Source organism: Somniosus microcephalus, chromosome 3, assembly GCF_052327205.1.
Source record: "Somniosus microcephalus isolate GS21.2 chromosome 3, FLI_Smic_1.0, whole genome shotgun sequence".
Classification (NCBI taxonomy): domain Eukaryota; kingdom Metazoa; phylum Chordata; class Chondrichthyes; order Squaliformes; family Somniosidae; genus Somniosus; species Somniosus microcephalus.
Genome location: NC_140989.1, coordinates 260,144,851 through 260,161,902, shown reverse-complemented (window position 1 = coordinate 260,161,902; position 17,052 = coordinate 260,144,851). Strand labels below are relative to the sequence as shown.

At 50.7% G+C, this 17,052-nt stretch overlaps 1 long non-coding RNA gene across 2 annotated transcripts in view; it reads right to left on the bottom strand.

Annotated features, from left to right (window-relative positions):
* Nucleotides 1-15,911, bottom strand: part of LOC147121871 (uncharacterized) — a 91,149-nt gene extending 75,238 nt beyond the window's left edge. For both annotated transcript variants that reach the window (XR_015077639.1, XR_015077638.1), the window contains exon 1: nucleotides 15,806-15,911. This is a non-coding gene — a long non-coding RNA (uncharacterized LOC147121871). The remainder of the gene's footprint in view (nucleotides 1-15,805) is intronic.
* Nucleotides 15,912-17,052: the final 1,141 nt, after the last annotated feature.

Here is a 17,052-nt window from a genome sequence, read left to right as displayed (position 1 = left end):
TATTTTTGATGTAGTGTGTCCTTCAATAACTAGACACGAGACTGCAGGAACAATCAACAGGTATTTACTGGATGAGGGTTACTCTAAAACTAAACATACAGATCCCTACTCAGGGTTTATATACAGGTGTGGTCACTGCCGGTACTACAGTATACAGGAGCTGTAAAAAGTAGTTCTCCCCTTAAAGGTACATACACTACAATTCCTCCCCTTTTAGATTGACAGTACCATAACATTCATTTAACAATTAACACTTTTAACATGCACATTAACTGAAAATAGTCCATTTATAAATTCAGTCTTTGGGACGGCTTCCTGATCCATTCTGGATAGCGCCTTTCCTGAGTGTCTTGTTCTTGGTGCGGAGGCCCCCTGTCGTCAGTTGGTTCATCAGCTTCCGATGCTACTGTTTCTGGGGTAGATGCTACCTGGATGTCGGGTTCATCACCAGGTGCGCGAGTCATGGGGTTGACTCGTTCCTGTGACTCTAGGATCTGGTCGACATGGCGTCTCACAATGTTCTCCCCAACATCCACTGTGTACATTAGTGGCCCCTGCCGTGTGCATATCGTTCCTGGTCGCCATTTCTCTGTTCGGTAGTCGCGGGCCAAGACTGGTTGCCCTACATTGAAGCTCCTTGTCGGCTTCTCATTGATGTGCTGGAATTGCTTATTCTCAACATCTCTTCGTACATTTGATCTGAGCAAATCCAGACGAGATCTCAACCTTCGGTTAAAGAACATCATGGCTGGGGTCTGGTTGGTGACTGCATGTGTCGCATTTCTGTAGGCTAACAGGAAATTGTCCAGCTTATGCTGCAGTGGAATGTCGTCATCGCACATGGCCCTTACTGCTTTCTTAAAGGTTTGTACGAACCTCTCAGCCAATCCATTTGTGGCTGGATGATACGGGGCGGATGTGTAATGCCTTACCCCATTCCTTTTCATGAATCTTCGAAACTCTTCGGACACAAACTGTGGTCCGTTATCAGAGCAAATCTGCTCTGGCAAGCCGTTCCTGGCAAATATGGTCCGTAGGACTGCAATAGTTTTCTCCGTGGTGGTGGACGACATTTTGATCACCTCAGGCCATTTCGAGTGCGCATCCACGGCTATTAGAAACATTGAGTCCATGAATGGACCAGCAAAATCAATATGCACCCGTTGCCATGGAGATGAGGGCCACTCCCATGGGTGTAGAGGGGCATGTGGTGGTGCATTTTGGACCTTCTGGCATCCTGAGCAGCTCTTTGTCAGGTCCTCGATTTGCTGATCGATCCCCGGCCACCACACATAAGCCCTAGCAAGGCTTTTCATTTTTACCCCTCCCAGATGGCCTTCGTGAAGCTCATTGAGCACTCTCATAGAGTCATAGAGTCATAGAGTTATACAGCACAGAAAGAGGCCCTTCGGCCCATCGTGTCTGCGCCGACCATCAATCCCTGTCCAGTCTAATCCCATTTTCCAGCATTTGGTCCATAGCCTTGTATACAATGGCATTTCAAGTGCTCATCCAAATGCTTCTTGAATGTTATGAGGGTTCCTGCCTCTACCACCCTTTCAGGCAGTGAGTTCCAGATTCCAACCACCCTCTGGGTGAAAAAGTTCCTCCTCAAATCCCCTCCAAACCTCCTGCCCCTTACCTTGAATCTATGCCCCCTTGTTATTGACCCCCCTACTAAGGGGAAAAGTTCCGCTTTATCTACCCTATCTATGCCCCTCATCATTTTGCACACCTCAATCAGGTCCCCCCTCAGCCTTCTTTGCTCCAAGGAAAACAACCCCAGCCTGTTTAGTCTTTCTTCATAGCTGAGGCGCTCCATCCCAGGTAACATCCTGGTGAATCTTCTCTACACCCTCTCCAAAGCAATCACATCCTTCCTATAGTGAGGCGACCAGAACTGCACACAGTACTCCAGCTGTGGCCTCACCAGCGTTTTGTACAGCTCCATCATAACCTCCCTGCTCTTATATTCTATGCCTCGGCTAATGAAGGCAAGTATGTCATATGCCTTTTTAACCACCTTATCTACCTGTTCCGCTGCCTTCAGGGATCTATGTACATGTACACCAAGATCCCTCTGACCCTCTGTACTTCCTAGGGTCCTACCACTCATTGTGTATTCCCTTGCCTTATTTGTCCGTCCAAAATGCATCACCTCGCACTTTTCAGGGTTAAATTCCATTTGCCACTTTTCCGCCCATCTGACCAACCCGTTTATATCGTCCTGTAGCCTGAGGCTTTCCTCCTCGCAATTTACCACCCCACCAATTTTCGTGTCATCTGCAAACTTACTGATCATACCTTTTACATTCTCATCCAAATCATTTATGTAGATCACAAACAGCAAGGGTCCCAGCACCGATCCCTGAGGTACCCCACTGGACACAGGCTTCCAGTCACAAAAGCAACCTTCGACCATCACCCTCTGCCTCCTGCCACTCAGCCAGTTTAGGATCCAACACGCCAAGGCACCCTGGATCCCATGGGCTCTTACCTTCTTGACCAGTCTCCTATGCGGGACTTTGTCAAAAGCTTTACTGAAATCCATGTAAACCACATCCACAGCATTTCCCTCATCCACACACCTAGTCACCCCCTCGAAAAATTCAATCAGATTGGTCAGACATGATTTACCCTTGACAAAGCCATGCTGACTATCCCCGATTAATCCTTGCCTCTCCAAGTGGAGACTAATTTTGTCCCTCAGAATTTTTTCCAATAATTTCCCTACCACAGATGTTAGGCTCACTGGCCTGTAATTCCCTGGTTTATCCCTGCTACCCTTCTTGAATAATGGTACTACGTTAGCTGTTCTCCAGTCCTCTGGTACATCCCCTGTGGCCAGAGAGGTTCTGAAAATTTGTGTCAGAGCCCCTGCAATCTCCTCCTTTGCCTCACACAACAGCCTGGGATACATCTCGTCCGGGCCTGGGGACTTATCCACTTTTTGGCCTGCTAAAACCGCTAGTACCTCCTCCCTCTCGATGCTAATGTGTTCAAGTATGTCACAGTCCCCTTGCCCGATTTCTATGTCTACATCATCTTTCTCCATAGTGAACACAGATGCAAAAAATTCATTTAAAACCCCGCCTACATCATCTGGCTCTACACACAGATTGCCACTTTGGTCCCTAATGGGCCCTACCCTTTCCCTGGTTATCCTCTTGCCCTTAATATACTTATAAAACATCTTAGGATTTTCCTTTATTTTGCTCGCCAGTGTTATTTCATGGCCCCTCCTCGCCCTCCTAATTTCTTTTTTAAGTATGCCCCTGCACTTTTTATACTCCTCTAGGGCTTCCTCCGTCTTTAGTCTTTTGTAACTGCCAAAAGCCCCCCTTTTTTTCCTAATGCATTTTTGTATATCCCTTGTCATCCAAGGTTCCCTTTGCTTGTTGGTCCCACCCTTGACCTTTACAGGAACATGTTGGCGTTGTACTCTCTCTATTTCCCTTCTGAAAGTCTCCCACTGCTTTGATGTGGATTTTCCTATAAGTAGCTGCTCCCAGTCCACTTTGGCCAGATCCTGCCTTATCATATTAAAATCGGCCTTTCCCCAATTTAGAACCCTTATTTCCGGGCCGTCTTTGTCTTTTTCCATGACCACCTTAAATCTCACTGAATTATGGTCACTGTCGCCAAAATGCTCTCCTACTGACACTTCCACCACTTGCCCGGCTACATTCCCTAGAATTAGGTCCAGTACCGCCCCCTCTCTTGTAGGACTTTCTACATGTTGGCTCAAAAAGCTCTCCTGGATGCACTTTAAGAATTCTGCACCCTCTAAGCCTTTCACACTCTGACTATCCCAATTAATATTGGGGAAGTTGAAATCCCCCACTATTATTACCCTATTATTTTCGCACTTCTCTGAGATTTGCCTACATATCTGTTCCTCTATCTCCCCCTGACTGTTCGGGGGCCTATAGTACACTCTCAGCAAAGTGCTTGCCCCCTTTTTGTTTTTAAGTTCTACCCATATGGCCTCATTAGAGGAACCCGCTAATATATCATCCCTCCTTACAGCAGTAATTGATTCCTTAATTAATATTGCAACACCCCCTCCCCTTTTACACCCCCCTCTGTCTCGCCTGAAGATTCTATACCCCGGAATATTGAGCTGCCAGTCCTGACCCTCCCTCAACCATGTCTCCGTGATAGCAACAATATCACACTCCCATGTGTTCAGCAACAACTTCAGTTCATCCACCTTATTTGCAAGACTCCTTGCATTAAAATAAATGCCTTCCAGCCTTGCCATATTCCCTTTTGCCTTCATATATTTGCTCTGCCTTCCCAGCTGACTTGTTTTTTCCTCCGTATTTGGCTGTAAATCACCCCCTACTATAGTTCCACTCTGTATCCCATCCCCCTGCCAAGTTAGTTTAAACCCCCCCCAACAGTGCTAGCAAACCTTCCCGCAAGGATATTGGTCCCCCTCTGGTTCAGGTGTAAACCGTCCGACTTGTGCAAGTCCCACCTTTCCCAGAAGCAGACCTAGTGATCCAAGAAACTAAAGCCCTCCCTCCTGCACCATCCCTTTAGCCACGCATTCATCTGTTCTATCTTCCTAGTCCTGTACTCACTAGCACGTGGCACCGGGAGTAATCCAGAGATTACAACCTTTGAGGTCCTGCTCTTTAATCTTCCACCTAGCTCCTTAACTTGGGTGGAATTACCACTCGGGATCCACACATCAAGGTCCCCTGGCATACTGACAGCTGTTCTCTTCTGGATGAGAATGCTGGCAACAGTGAGTCGCCATGTGTTGGCCATCCCTTCACCGTCAAGTCATATACCCGAGACAGTGTCGGGTCATTTCAGGTCTCCTTCTCTATATCAGCGTTAGTTACTGGCAAGCGTTCAATTATAGTCGAATGAAATATTTCGACAGGGTCCACTGCTGGTGCTTCCTCCGCAGTAGGCAGTGGCAGGCGTGATAGCCCATCAGCGTTTCCATGCTGTTTCGTGCCCTTATACTCAATTTCATATTGGTTCGCCCCTAGAAAAAGCAACCATCTTCGTAGCCGTTGCGCAGTCATCACCGGCACGCCCTTCTTTGGATTAAAGATGGAGACAAGTGGTTGGTGGTCCGTCAGCAAGGTGAACTTCTGCCCGTGCAGATAGTGGTTGAACTTTTTCACTCCCCACACTAGGCTGAGGGCCTCCCTGTCAATCTGGGCGTAGTTACGCTCGGCTGAGGTTAGTGACCGAGACGCAAAGGCTACCGGCCTCTCCGAGCCGTCCGGGAACTTGTGCGACAGCACCGCTCCAATGCCATAGGGTGATGCATCACACGCCAACCGAATTGGTAGTGCTGGGTTGAAATGAGCCAACACCTCTTTTGATGTGATCAATTCTTTGCACTTCTGGAAAGCTCGTTTACATTCGTCATTCCACTTCCATGGTACCCCCGTTTGCAGTAGGGTGTTCAGTGGGTGTAGTACTGTAGACAAATTCAACAAGAACTTATGGTAGTAGTTCACCAGCCCGAGGAACGACCTCAGTTGTGACACATTTTCCGGTGCTGGAGCTTTGACTACTGCCTCAATCTTTTCAGGGGACTTATGTAACCCCTCTTCATCAATAACATGGCCACAATACGAGATTTGCTTCTGGAAAAACTCGCATTTGTGGCGATTTGCTCGGAGCCCATATTCCTTCAATCTAGTGAGCACATGCTCCAGGTTGGCAAGGTGAGCACTGTCATTTTCGCCCGTGACCAGGATGTCGTCCAAATAACACTGGGTCCCTGGAATCCCTTGCAAGACTTGATCCATTGCCCTTTGCCAAATAGCATGAGCTGATGCTACCCCGAACACCAGCCGGTTGTATTGGTAGAGACCTTTATGAGTGTTGATCGTGAGGTACTGTTTCGAGGCTTCTTCTACCTCCATTTGCAGGTACGCCTGGGCCAGATCAATCTTAGTGAAGCGTTTCCCTCCAGATAGCGAGGCGAAAATATCTTCAATCCGTGGAAGCGGATATTGTACCGTGTGAAGGACTGAGTTCACTGTCACCTTAAAGTCCCCACAGATGCGAACTTTCTTTGGTTCCCCAGGCGTATTACTCAACGACCTCTTCATTACAGGAACGATGGGTGTGGCCCACTCGCTCCAGTCCACTTTGGACAGTACTCCTGAACGTTCCAAACCTTCCAGCTCTGCTTCGACGGCTGGGCGGATCGCATAAGGCACCGGTCTGGCCTTAAAAAACTTTGGGCTTGCACTTTCCTCTATTTTGATCATCGCTGTTATGCCTTTCAGTGTTCCAAGTCCCTCCTGGAACACTTCTTGTGTGTCAGTTAGCATTTTTGACAGTCGCCCAGGTGTGACGTCGTCATCCTTTTTGGCATCTACAGTCAGTGCTTGTATGGAATGCCAATCTAGCTGTATCTTCTGGATCCATTCACGTCCTAGTAGTGGTGGTCCTCCATCTGGCAATATGTATAGGTCCATTTTTGGTGTTTCCTTACCGTTATATACAACGTTCACCCTTATTTTTCCTTTGGGGTAGACTTTTTGCCCTGTGTACGTCTTCACGACAATCTCTGTATCTCTCAAGGGTATATGTGAGAATTGCCGCTTGTAGTCCCTTCGGTTTATGACTGTTAGGGCTGATCCTGTGTCCAATTCCATTTTCACTTGGACTCCAGCTATCTTGAGCGTGACCCAGATAGTTTGATGATCCTCCGTTTGGATCACCTTATGTGGTTTCAGACAACCCAGCTCCTTGCTTCCGGAGTCTGTATCACTTTTCTGTTCGTCTGAACTACTCTCCGTCACCTTATGTACCTTCTTGTACTTCTCCTGTGGAGATTTTTTGCTGCTGGTTTTCTTTCCCGACCTGCAGACTCTTGCTATGTGTCCTACTTTCCCACACTGTCTGCACACTTTGTCCTTAAACCAGCAATCATTATGGCCGTGTGTTGTTCTGCCGCAGCGATAACACTTCACTGTTCCGTATGACATTTCATTTGTGCCATATTCTTGCGGTCTCCGTTGTATCTCTGCAGCGCCCCATGCGGCTGCTTCGTGTGATACTGCCATGCTGAAAGCCTTTTCCAGCGTAAGGTCCTTTTCAGATAAAAGCCGTTTCTGGGTTCCTTCACTTTGAAGCCCACACACAAACTTGTCCCTTAAGGTATCTGCCAGTCCCGCTCCAAACTGGCAGTGTTTCGATAGCTTACGCAGTTCCGTTAAATACTCAGCATTACTTTCATCTTTATGCTGGTTCCTTTTGTGAAACTTAAATCTTTCTGCTATCAGCAGCGGTGTGGGGTTTAAGTGGTTCTGTAGGGTTGACACTATGTTTCCAAAATCCTTGTCCACTGGCTTCTCCGGGGTTACTAGGTTTCGCAGTAAGCCATACGTTTTTGCACCCATGGAATTCAACAATACCAGCGCTTTCCTCTCATCTGGCACTTCATTCGCCTTGCAGTACACTTCTATGCGTTCGACATATGTCGTCCAATCTTCGACTTCATTGTCGAACGCTGTGATACTGCCACTCTTCGGCATCCCTGGGTGTGGTTAGACTGGCTCAAAATGGCGTTTTCCCGTGCTTCCCTTCTTCTCCGCTGCGGCTCAAAATGGCGTTTTCCCGCGCTCTCCCTTCTTCTCCGCTGCGGCTCAAAATGGCATTTTCCCGCGCTCTCCCTTCTTCTCCGCTGCGGCTCAAAATGGCGTTTCCCGCGCTCTCCCTTCTTCTCCGCTGTGGCTGCTCGGCCCTTGAACACTGGCTGCACTCTGCGCGTTTCCCTTTCTTCCCCGCTGACGCTGCTCGTCCCTTGAACACCGGCTGCGCTCTGCGCATTTTCTTTCGCGCCTCTCTCTCTTCTCCCGTCGACGCCGTTCGGTCCTGAACACTGGCTGCGCCCTGTGCACTCTACCCTGTACGATTACCTCCTCGCCTCCCTGGGCAGCTCCACAATCACGAAAGTCTGGACAACACTACAAAACCCTCCGGAGGAAGGCAAGTACGCACATCTCAAGGCCGCGCTCATTAAAAAATTCACAGCCTCCCAATTCTTGCGCAACTGCCACCTCCTCGACCTCCCGGGCCTCGGTGACTCCACGCCGTCAGACTTGCTCTCACACATGCTTGCTCTGACCGACGAGAAACCGCCCGGCTCCCTCTTCCGCATGCTCTTTATCCGCCAACTACCTCCCAGCATCCGCCCGGCGATCGTGGCGTCCAGCCTCACGGACCTCGAGGCCCTGGCCGACGAAGCCGATAAGCTCCTGTCCGCCAGCTCCAACCACGCCGTCACCCCAACCTGGCCTCCGCAGCGTCGGCGCGTGCTCCACCCTCTGTCGCGCGGCCACACAGCTCGGCCACGAGGCCCCCCACGTCTACCAAGCCCTCCGACCCAGGGCTACTATTACTTCCATACCCGGTTCGGCGCACGGGCACGCCGCTGCAGCCATCCCTGCACGTTTCCAACTGCCCCCACACCAGCCCACACGATGGCCGTGGGGCAAGCAGGCACGCTGCTGTACGTTACGGACAGCGCCTCCGGATGCCGTTTCCTATGCGACACGGGCGCGCAGCGCAGCATCATCCCTGCGTCCGCCCTCGAGATCCAGCGATGCGGCCGCGGCCATGCGCTGGCTGCTGCCAATGGCACCGACATCCGGACATACGGCACCCGCACCGTCACCATCGACCTCGCAGGCCGCCGCTACCACTGGGAGTTTATCACCGCCAAGGTGCTCTCCCCGCTCCTCGGTGCGGATTTCCTGTGCGCCCACGGCCTGTTGGTCGACAGGCCTCGGCGCCGCCTCGTAGACATGAACACCATGTCACCTATCCCGGGCGCCATGGCCCCCCCCAACCCGCCGAAATGGCGTGGCAGTGCCGCGCCCGCTCAACGGACGACTACTCAGCACTCTTGGCTGAGTTCCCAGCCCTCACCAACCTGACCTTCTCCGCGAAGGTTGCTAAGCACGGGGTAGAACACTTCATCCCTACCACAGGCCCACCGGTGTATGCCCATGCCCGCAGGCTGGACCCGGCCAAGCTGGAGATCGCGCGGGCCGAGTTCGCCACAATGGAACAGCTCGGCATCATCTGCCGCTCCAACAGCCCCTGGGCCTCCCCACTCCACATCGTCACCAAACCCGACGGGGGATGGCGCCCCTGCGGGGACTACCGGCGCCTAAACGACGCCACCACGCCGGATCGGTACCCCATACCGCACATTCAAGTCTTCTCGGCTAGACTGGCCGGCCGCTCAGTCTTCTCCAAAGTCGACCTGGTGCGCGGTTACCATCAGGTGCCAGTCCACCCCACGGACGTTCCCAAGATGGCCATAATCACCCCTTTTGGGCTATTCGAGTTCCTCCAAATGCCCTTCGGCCTCAAAAACGCGGCCCAGGCCTTCCAGCGGCTCATGGACTCGGTCCTCCGGGACCTGAAGTTCCTCATTGTCTACCTGGATGACATCCTGGTAGCTAGTTCCTCCAAGCAGGAACACATTGAGCACCTCCGCACCCTGTTCCAGCAGCTCAGTGAGCACGGGCTCATCATCAGCCCAGCCAAGTGCCAATTCGGCCTCAGCAGGATCGAATTCCTCGGCCACCACATCACGCAGGACGGAGCCATTCCCCTGCCCGCCAAGGTGCAAGCCGTCCAGCAGTTCCCCCGGCCTACCACCATCAAAGGCCTCCAGGAGTTCTTGGGGATGATCAACTTTTACAACCGCTTCATTCCCGGAGCGGCCTCCCTCATGCGGCCCCTATATGAAGCCCTCCAGGGTAAGAAAGACAGAATGGCGATCGAGTGGTCGGCGGACATGTTGACCGCTTTCGACTCAACCAAAAAGGCGCTCGCCGACGCCACCATGCTCGCTCATCCACAGCCCAACGCCAGGGTGGCCCTCACCACGGACTCCTCCGACCACGCGGTCGGCGCCGTGTACATAGATACATAGAAGATAGGAGCAGGAGTAGGCCATTCGGCCCTTCGAGCCTGCTCTGCCATTCAATGAGATCATGGCTGATCATCCAAATTCAGTACCCGGTCCCTGCCTTCTCCCCATACGCCTTGATCCCTTTAGACTTAAGAAATATATCCAACTTTCTTGAATATACTTAATGAACTGGCCTCCACCGCCCTCTGTGGCAGAGAATTCCACAGGTTCACCACTCTCTGGGTGAAGAAATTCCTCCTCATTTCAGTCCTAAATGGCTTACCCCTTATCCTTAGACTATGACCCCTGGTTCTGGACTCCCCAGCCATCAGAAACATCCTTCCTGCATCTAGTCTGTCCAGGCCTGACAGAATTTTATAGGTTTCGATGAGATCCCCTCTCAATCTTCTAAACTCCAGTGAGTATAAGCCCAATTGACACAATCTCTCCTCATACGGCATTCCTGCCATCCCAGGTATCAGCCTGGTGAATCTTCGCTGCACTCCTTCCATGGCAAGAACGTCCTTCCTCAGGTAAGGCGACCAAAACTGCACACAATACTCAAGGTGTGGTCTCACCATGGCCCTGTACAACTGCAGCAAGACATCCTTGTTCTTGTACTTGAACCCTCTTGCTACGAAGGCCAACCTACCATTTGCCTTCTTAACCGCCTGCTGCACCTGCATGCTTACCTTCAGCGACTGGTGTACAAGAACACCCAGGTCTCTTTGCACTTCCCCTTCTCCCAATTTATTACCATTCAAATAATAATCTGCCTTCCTGTTTTTGCCACCAAAGTGGATAACCTCACATTTATCCACATTATAGTGCATTTGCCATGTTTCTGCCCAATCACCCAACCTGTCCAAATCATACTGGAGTTTCACGACATCCTCCTCACAGCATACCCTCCCCCCCCAGCTTTGTGTCGTCTGCAAATTTGGAGATATTACATCCAATTCCCTCGTCCAGATCATTAATATATATTGTGAACAGCTGGGGTCCTAGGGCCGATCCTTGCGGTACCCCACTAGTCACTGCCTGCCACTCGGAAAAAGACCCGTTTATTCCAACTCTTTGCTTTCTGTCCGCCAACCAGTTCTCTATCCAAGTCAATACTTTGCCCCCAATCCCATGTGCCTTAATTTTGCACACTAATCTCTTATGCGGGACCTTATCGAAAACCTTCTGAAAGTCCAAATACACCACATCCACTGGTTCTCCCTTATCTATTTTACCAGTTACATCCTCAAAAAAGTTCCAGTAGAGTAGTCAAGCATAATTTACCTTTTGTAAATCCATGTTGACTTTGTCCGATCCAGTCACTGCTTTCCAAGTGCTCTGCTATTACATCTTTTATAATGGACTCTAGCATTTTCCCCACTACCGATGTCAAGCTTACCGGTCTATAATTCCTCGCCATTTCTCTACCACCTTTTTTGAATAGTGGGGTAACATTAGCTACCCGCCAATCCATGGGTACCGTTCCAGAGTCTATCGAGTTCTGGAAGATGACCAGCAATGCATCTACTATTTCTAGGGCCACTTCCTTAAGTACCCTGGGATGTAGATTATCAGGCCCTGGGGATTTATCGGCCTTCAGTCCCATCAATTTTCCTAACACCATTTCCCTACAAATACTGATTTCTTTCAGTTCCACCCTTTCATCAGACCCTATGTTCCCCGGCATCTCTGGGAGGTTATTTGTGTCCTCCTTTGTGAAGACAGAACCAAAATATGTATTTAGTTGGTCTGCCATTTCTTTGTTCCCCATTATAAATTCCCCCGATTCTGACTGCAAGGGACCTACGCTTGACTTCACCAATCTTTTTCTCTTCACATATCTATAAAAGCTTTTACAGTCAGTTTTTATGTTCTCTGCAAGCTTACTCTCATATTCTATTTTCCCTTTCTTAATTAATCCCTTTGTCCTCCTTTGTTGAATCCTAAACTGCTCCCAATCCTCAGGATTATTGCTTTTTCTGGCCAATTTATATTCCCTCTCCTTGGACCTTATGCTATCCCTAATTTCCCTTGTTAGCCACGGTTGGGTCACCTTTTTTGTTTTATTTTTATGCCAAACTGGGATGAACAAATTCTGTAGTTCATCCATTCGGTCTTTGAATGTTTGCCATTGCCTATCCACCGTCAACCCTTTGAGTGCCATTCCCCAATCAATCCTACCCAACTCGCTCCTCAGACCATCATAGTTTCCTTTATTTAAACTACGGACCCTAGTCTCCGAGTCAACTACTTCATTCTCCATCTTAATGAAGAATTCGATCATATTATGATCGCTCCGACCCAAGGGGCCTCTTACAACAAGATTGCTAATTAATCCTTTCTCGTTACATAATACCCAGTCTAAGATGGCCTGATCTCTGGTTGGTTCCTCGACATATTGGTCCAGGAAACCATCCCGTAAACACTCCAGGAATTCCTCCTCCACAGTATTGTTACTCATTTGGTTGGCCCAATCTATATGTAGATTAAAGTCACCCATGATGACTGCTGTGCCCTTATTGCACGCTTCTTTAATTTCTCTTTCAATGCCATCCCCAACCTCCGCCTTACTGTTTGGAGGTCTATAAACCACTCCCACTAACGTTTTTTTCCCCTTAGTATTTCTCAATTCTACCCATACAGATTCCACCTCATCAGAGTGGGTTGACGGGGCCTGGCAACCGCTAGCCTTTTTCAGCCGCCAACTGTGCCCCCCGGAGGCCAAATACAGCGCCTTTGACCGCGAGCCCCTCGCACTGTACCTGGCAGTCCGCCATTTTAGATTTCTTCTGGAGGGCCGCCCCTTCACCGCGTTTGTCGACCACAAACCCCTGACATTCGCGATGGCGAAATCTGCGGACCCGTGGTCAGCCAGGCAACAACGCCAGCTCGCCGTGGTGTCCGAATTCACCACGGACATCCGACACGCCTCCGGTCGAGACAACGTGGTGGCCGACTGCCTATCCCGCCCCGCCATCCACGGCGCCCACCTGGCAGTGGACTATGGTCAACTGGCAGCGGAGCAACGCGCCGACCCCAATCTGCTCTCCGCGCCCACAACCCTCCCAGGGCTGCGACTGACCGACGTCGCCTGCGGCCCGTCCGCCGTCACAGTCAAAGGCGACACCTCCTTGGCGCAACCCCACCCCGTAGTCCCGGCGTCCTGGCGAAAACGGGTGTTCGACATCGTCCACGGCCTCTCATACCCCGGCACCCACGCGTCCATTAGACTGGTGGCCAACCGATTTGTCTGGCGCGGCCTACGCAAAGATCTGCGCGTCTGGTCCAGATCCTGCATAGCTTGCCAGCGTGCCAAAATCCACCAGCACGTCAAAGCCCCACTCGAGGAGTTCACCGTGCCAGAAAGAAGGTTCGACCACGTCCACATCGACCTCGTCGGCCCCCTGCCGCCATCACAAGGTCACACGCACCTGCTGACAATTGTGGACCGTACCACCCGCTGGCCCGAAGCCATTCCACTGACGTCCACCACCACCGCCGACATCGCGAGGGCGTTCATCGGTACCTGGGTCGCTCGGTTTGGCGTCCCCTCCGACATGACGTCGGATAGAGGTCCGCAGTTCACCTGTGATCTGTGGGCCGCCATCGCCCGAAACCTCGGGGTGGCCGTTCACTGCACCACGGCTTACCACCCCCAAGCCAACGGACTGTGCGAGCGATTCCACAGGTCCATGAAGGCGTCCCTCCGCGCCAGCCTCGAGGACGAAGCTTGGATCGACTGCCTCCCGTAGGTGCTACTTGGCCTACGCTCCACGGTCAAGGAAGACCTGCAAGCCTCGGCGGCGGAACTCATGTACGGCCAGCCGCTGCATGTACCCGGAGAGTTCCTGCCCACTGCCACGACCCCCTGGTCGGCTGAGCAGCAACGCCGCGCTTTTGCCAACCGATCACAACAGTTCGCTCCGGTACCCACCGGCCGGCACGGCGAACCAGCAACCCGCGTACCACCTAGCCTGCACATGGCCAAATTTGTTTTCGTGCGCCATGACGCCCACCGAGGACCTCTACGGCCCCCATACGACAGATCCTACAAGGCACTCCAGACGGGGAACAAGTTCTTCCTCCTCGAAGTGGGCGGCAGAACTGACAAGGTGTCGGTCGACCGGCTCAAGCTGGCGCGCCTAGAGCCCGATGAACCCGTTCAAGTGGGCCAACCCCCACCGCGGGGCAGACCGCCTAAGAGCCCGATGCGTCCGACCGCCCCGCTGCCGACACCAACCGCCAAGAGCCGTTCCGGTCGTGCCATCAAGCCGCCACGCCGGTTCGTACACTCCCTACTAGCGGATTCTGTGGGGAGCTGTGTGGCGTACCGATCACAGAAAGGACACAATCTGCTTTCCGGTCCGTAGACTATAAATCAGGCGTCATGCCTTTAAGAAGGATCACACCTTTAAGAAACTCGATCTGCAACATAGTTAAGCCCAGAGCGGGGGAGGAGCAGTTGAAGCTGTGCACTGATGAAAGGCAGTCATACTTTGTGTAGTCTCTGACTCCATTTTGTGTTCAGCATGCAGCCTCAACAATTAAACCTTTTCTGTTGAACCTTTCCGAGTTCAGTATTTTTTGCTAGGAGTACGTAGACTCCTACAATACAGACTTTCTGGGGTTTCCCTGTCAGACTGATGATTGGGCATTATTTGGTGAGTGCATTATTAGCACCCTCTCAACCATTAGTGTGATGACCCCAGCTGATTTTACAGAATAAGCTTAATTTACATAATATGGGCGAGTTCCCACCCTATATTGGACCTGACACTGGCAACTCAGAGGGTGGCTGCTTACAAGGGTGATTGGTAAATTTAATGGTAAGTGGCTGCATGTGGGGATAAAAAAGTGTTGGTAGCAATAATGAACGCTGCTAAATATTTTTAATGTATCTGTTTAAGCCTTTGCAAAGATTATTCAGGTAACAGAAATGTCTTGTCAAAACCCAGTGGCAGGTACGATAAATGTGGAGGCAGAAAACTGAGTCTGTAGTGAAGTGATGGAGAAGTGGAACCCTCCAAAGCCCATGTTGGATGGCTGCCAAAGTGGAAATGGTGCAGAATTTCAACACATCGAGGGGTGAAACTCTGCTTTCCACTCCAGAGTACCATCTCCACAGGACAGTATTGCAGCATGCCTGGAAGGAGGCTGAGGAAGGCAGCTGGATGGTGCACTTAATTATTAAAGCCACTGACTCCCCTGGACCAGTGATGTCTGTTAGTTGTAGGTGTCCTTGCAGTAAACGGTGCAGCCCTGCATCTGGTTGTCTCCTGACCTGGGACTTGTGGTCATTGTCTGTAAATGTGGGTGGGAGGTTATTGGCCGGTGGATGCAATCTGTCTCTGGCATCCTTCCATTGCTCCTCTTATTCCTCTAAATAAACATAAGTTAAAGGGATTCCCATTGGGAAACCCATTGCTCCAAGATTGTGGTATATCAAAAAATTATAGAGTACTTGGCACACAGCCTCCTGGACAACAAAATGAAAACAGGAAAGAAGCAGAAAACAAAAATTCATCAAACATACTGTGACAAATCTTCCCCAAGGGCTCTTTAAATGTAGTTCTGTAGATAGCACACCCTAACAGCCCTGGGTACACATTTTATATGGGCAGATAGATGACTGAACTCTACTGGCAAAAACACTGGGGCCAGAATTTTGCCGACACTCAGAGGGCGGGTTCGGAGGTGGGTCCGCTGTCAAAATCCAAAAGATTGACAGCGGGTCAGTATCCCGCTCTGAACCTGCCTCCGTGTCAGTTTCCCAAGTGTCGGGTCTGTCTTTCCTGAAGAGACCCGACACCAAGCGGCGGGTCAGCCAACTTAGATAGTTACAAGCTTGTTAAAAGGTAGTTAAGTAGGATTTTACTATGTACTTACCATTTTGACCAGCTTTTCCATGAGATTCCCGATGCACAGGGATCACGTCATGTAAGTAGGTCGGGTGTTGTGTCAGCATGGAATGATTTACTAATCTGACAGCTGCAAATGTTCTATGAAAGCTCCCATTTCATAGGTCTTCACTTTTCAAGGTTAGAAGCTGTTGCTTAATGCATTTGGAAGACAGATTGACCTTTATGCAGCTAACAAGTGTTTGGAGCAAACTCTCTATCCAGTGTCACCTCATTGGAACAACCTCTCTCACCATTGACAGATCACTTCTGTCATCTCAACCTCACCTGCCATTTATTCAATCAGAATTGGTGCCCTTGAAAAAATCTCACCTTGGTCCTCAGAATCCCAGCACGATCAGTCCCAACACCAGCAGCACCGGACACACCAGCAGCACCAACCTTCTCTGCAATCAGCTGATGCTGCACAGGACACAGGGCATTATCACCTGTGCTAATTGCTGCCCAGGAATCCAGTGAGGGCCTCACCATGTCCAGATTGACTTCACTTAACACTGTACACCCTGGCTGCCACATGATGCACCAAGTTGGCACCACCCCACACCAGCACCATAAAGCATCCCTACAATGTCCAAGCCATTCCTTTCACACTCATCACCATTGGGGGCGGGGGGAAGGGGAACGTTATGTCTCACCATTCACTGGAACTCACTAAGTCACTTACAAAGGTGCACACAAATCTATCCAAGAATGCAAAGATGGGTGGAGCTGCAAGGTAAGATGGTGTGAGTAAAGATGTGCAGGCGTAGGGTAGGGAAGGCAGAGTGATGGGGATGTGATGAGTGGCACAGCAGGATGAGGTTGAGTGTGGCTTGGCAGTAACATTTTGTGATCTACTAAGATCATTGAAAGGTTTGTGCCACTGCAGCCTGGTTCTCCTGACAACATCCCTGCTTGTGCCCTCCTGTGCAATGTGCGTTGGTCTCCTGGGAGGTGTCTTCTGCCCATTGGAAGGGAATAGAACCTCCCTGCATGCTGTGACTCCCTCCATAAGCATATGGGGGGAGTCATGGGAGAGCCTGGGTGCAGCCCTGCACCTCTGTGCAGTCACTGTCAGTGTTTGCAGCACTTCAATGCTCTAGAACACTGACAGTACAGCTATCAAAATCAATTTGGACATGGCCCATTTAAGGAACCCGGCTGATGACCCATCATCAAATGATGTCGTCAGACCCGCTTCCTGTTAATCGGCCAGGAACCTCACAGGGCGAGCTT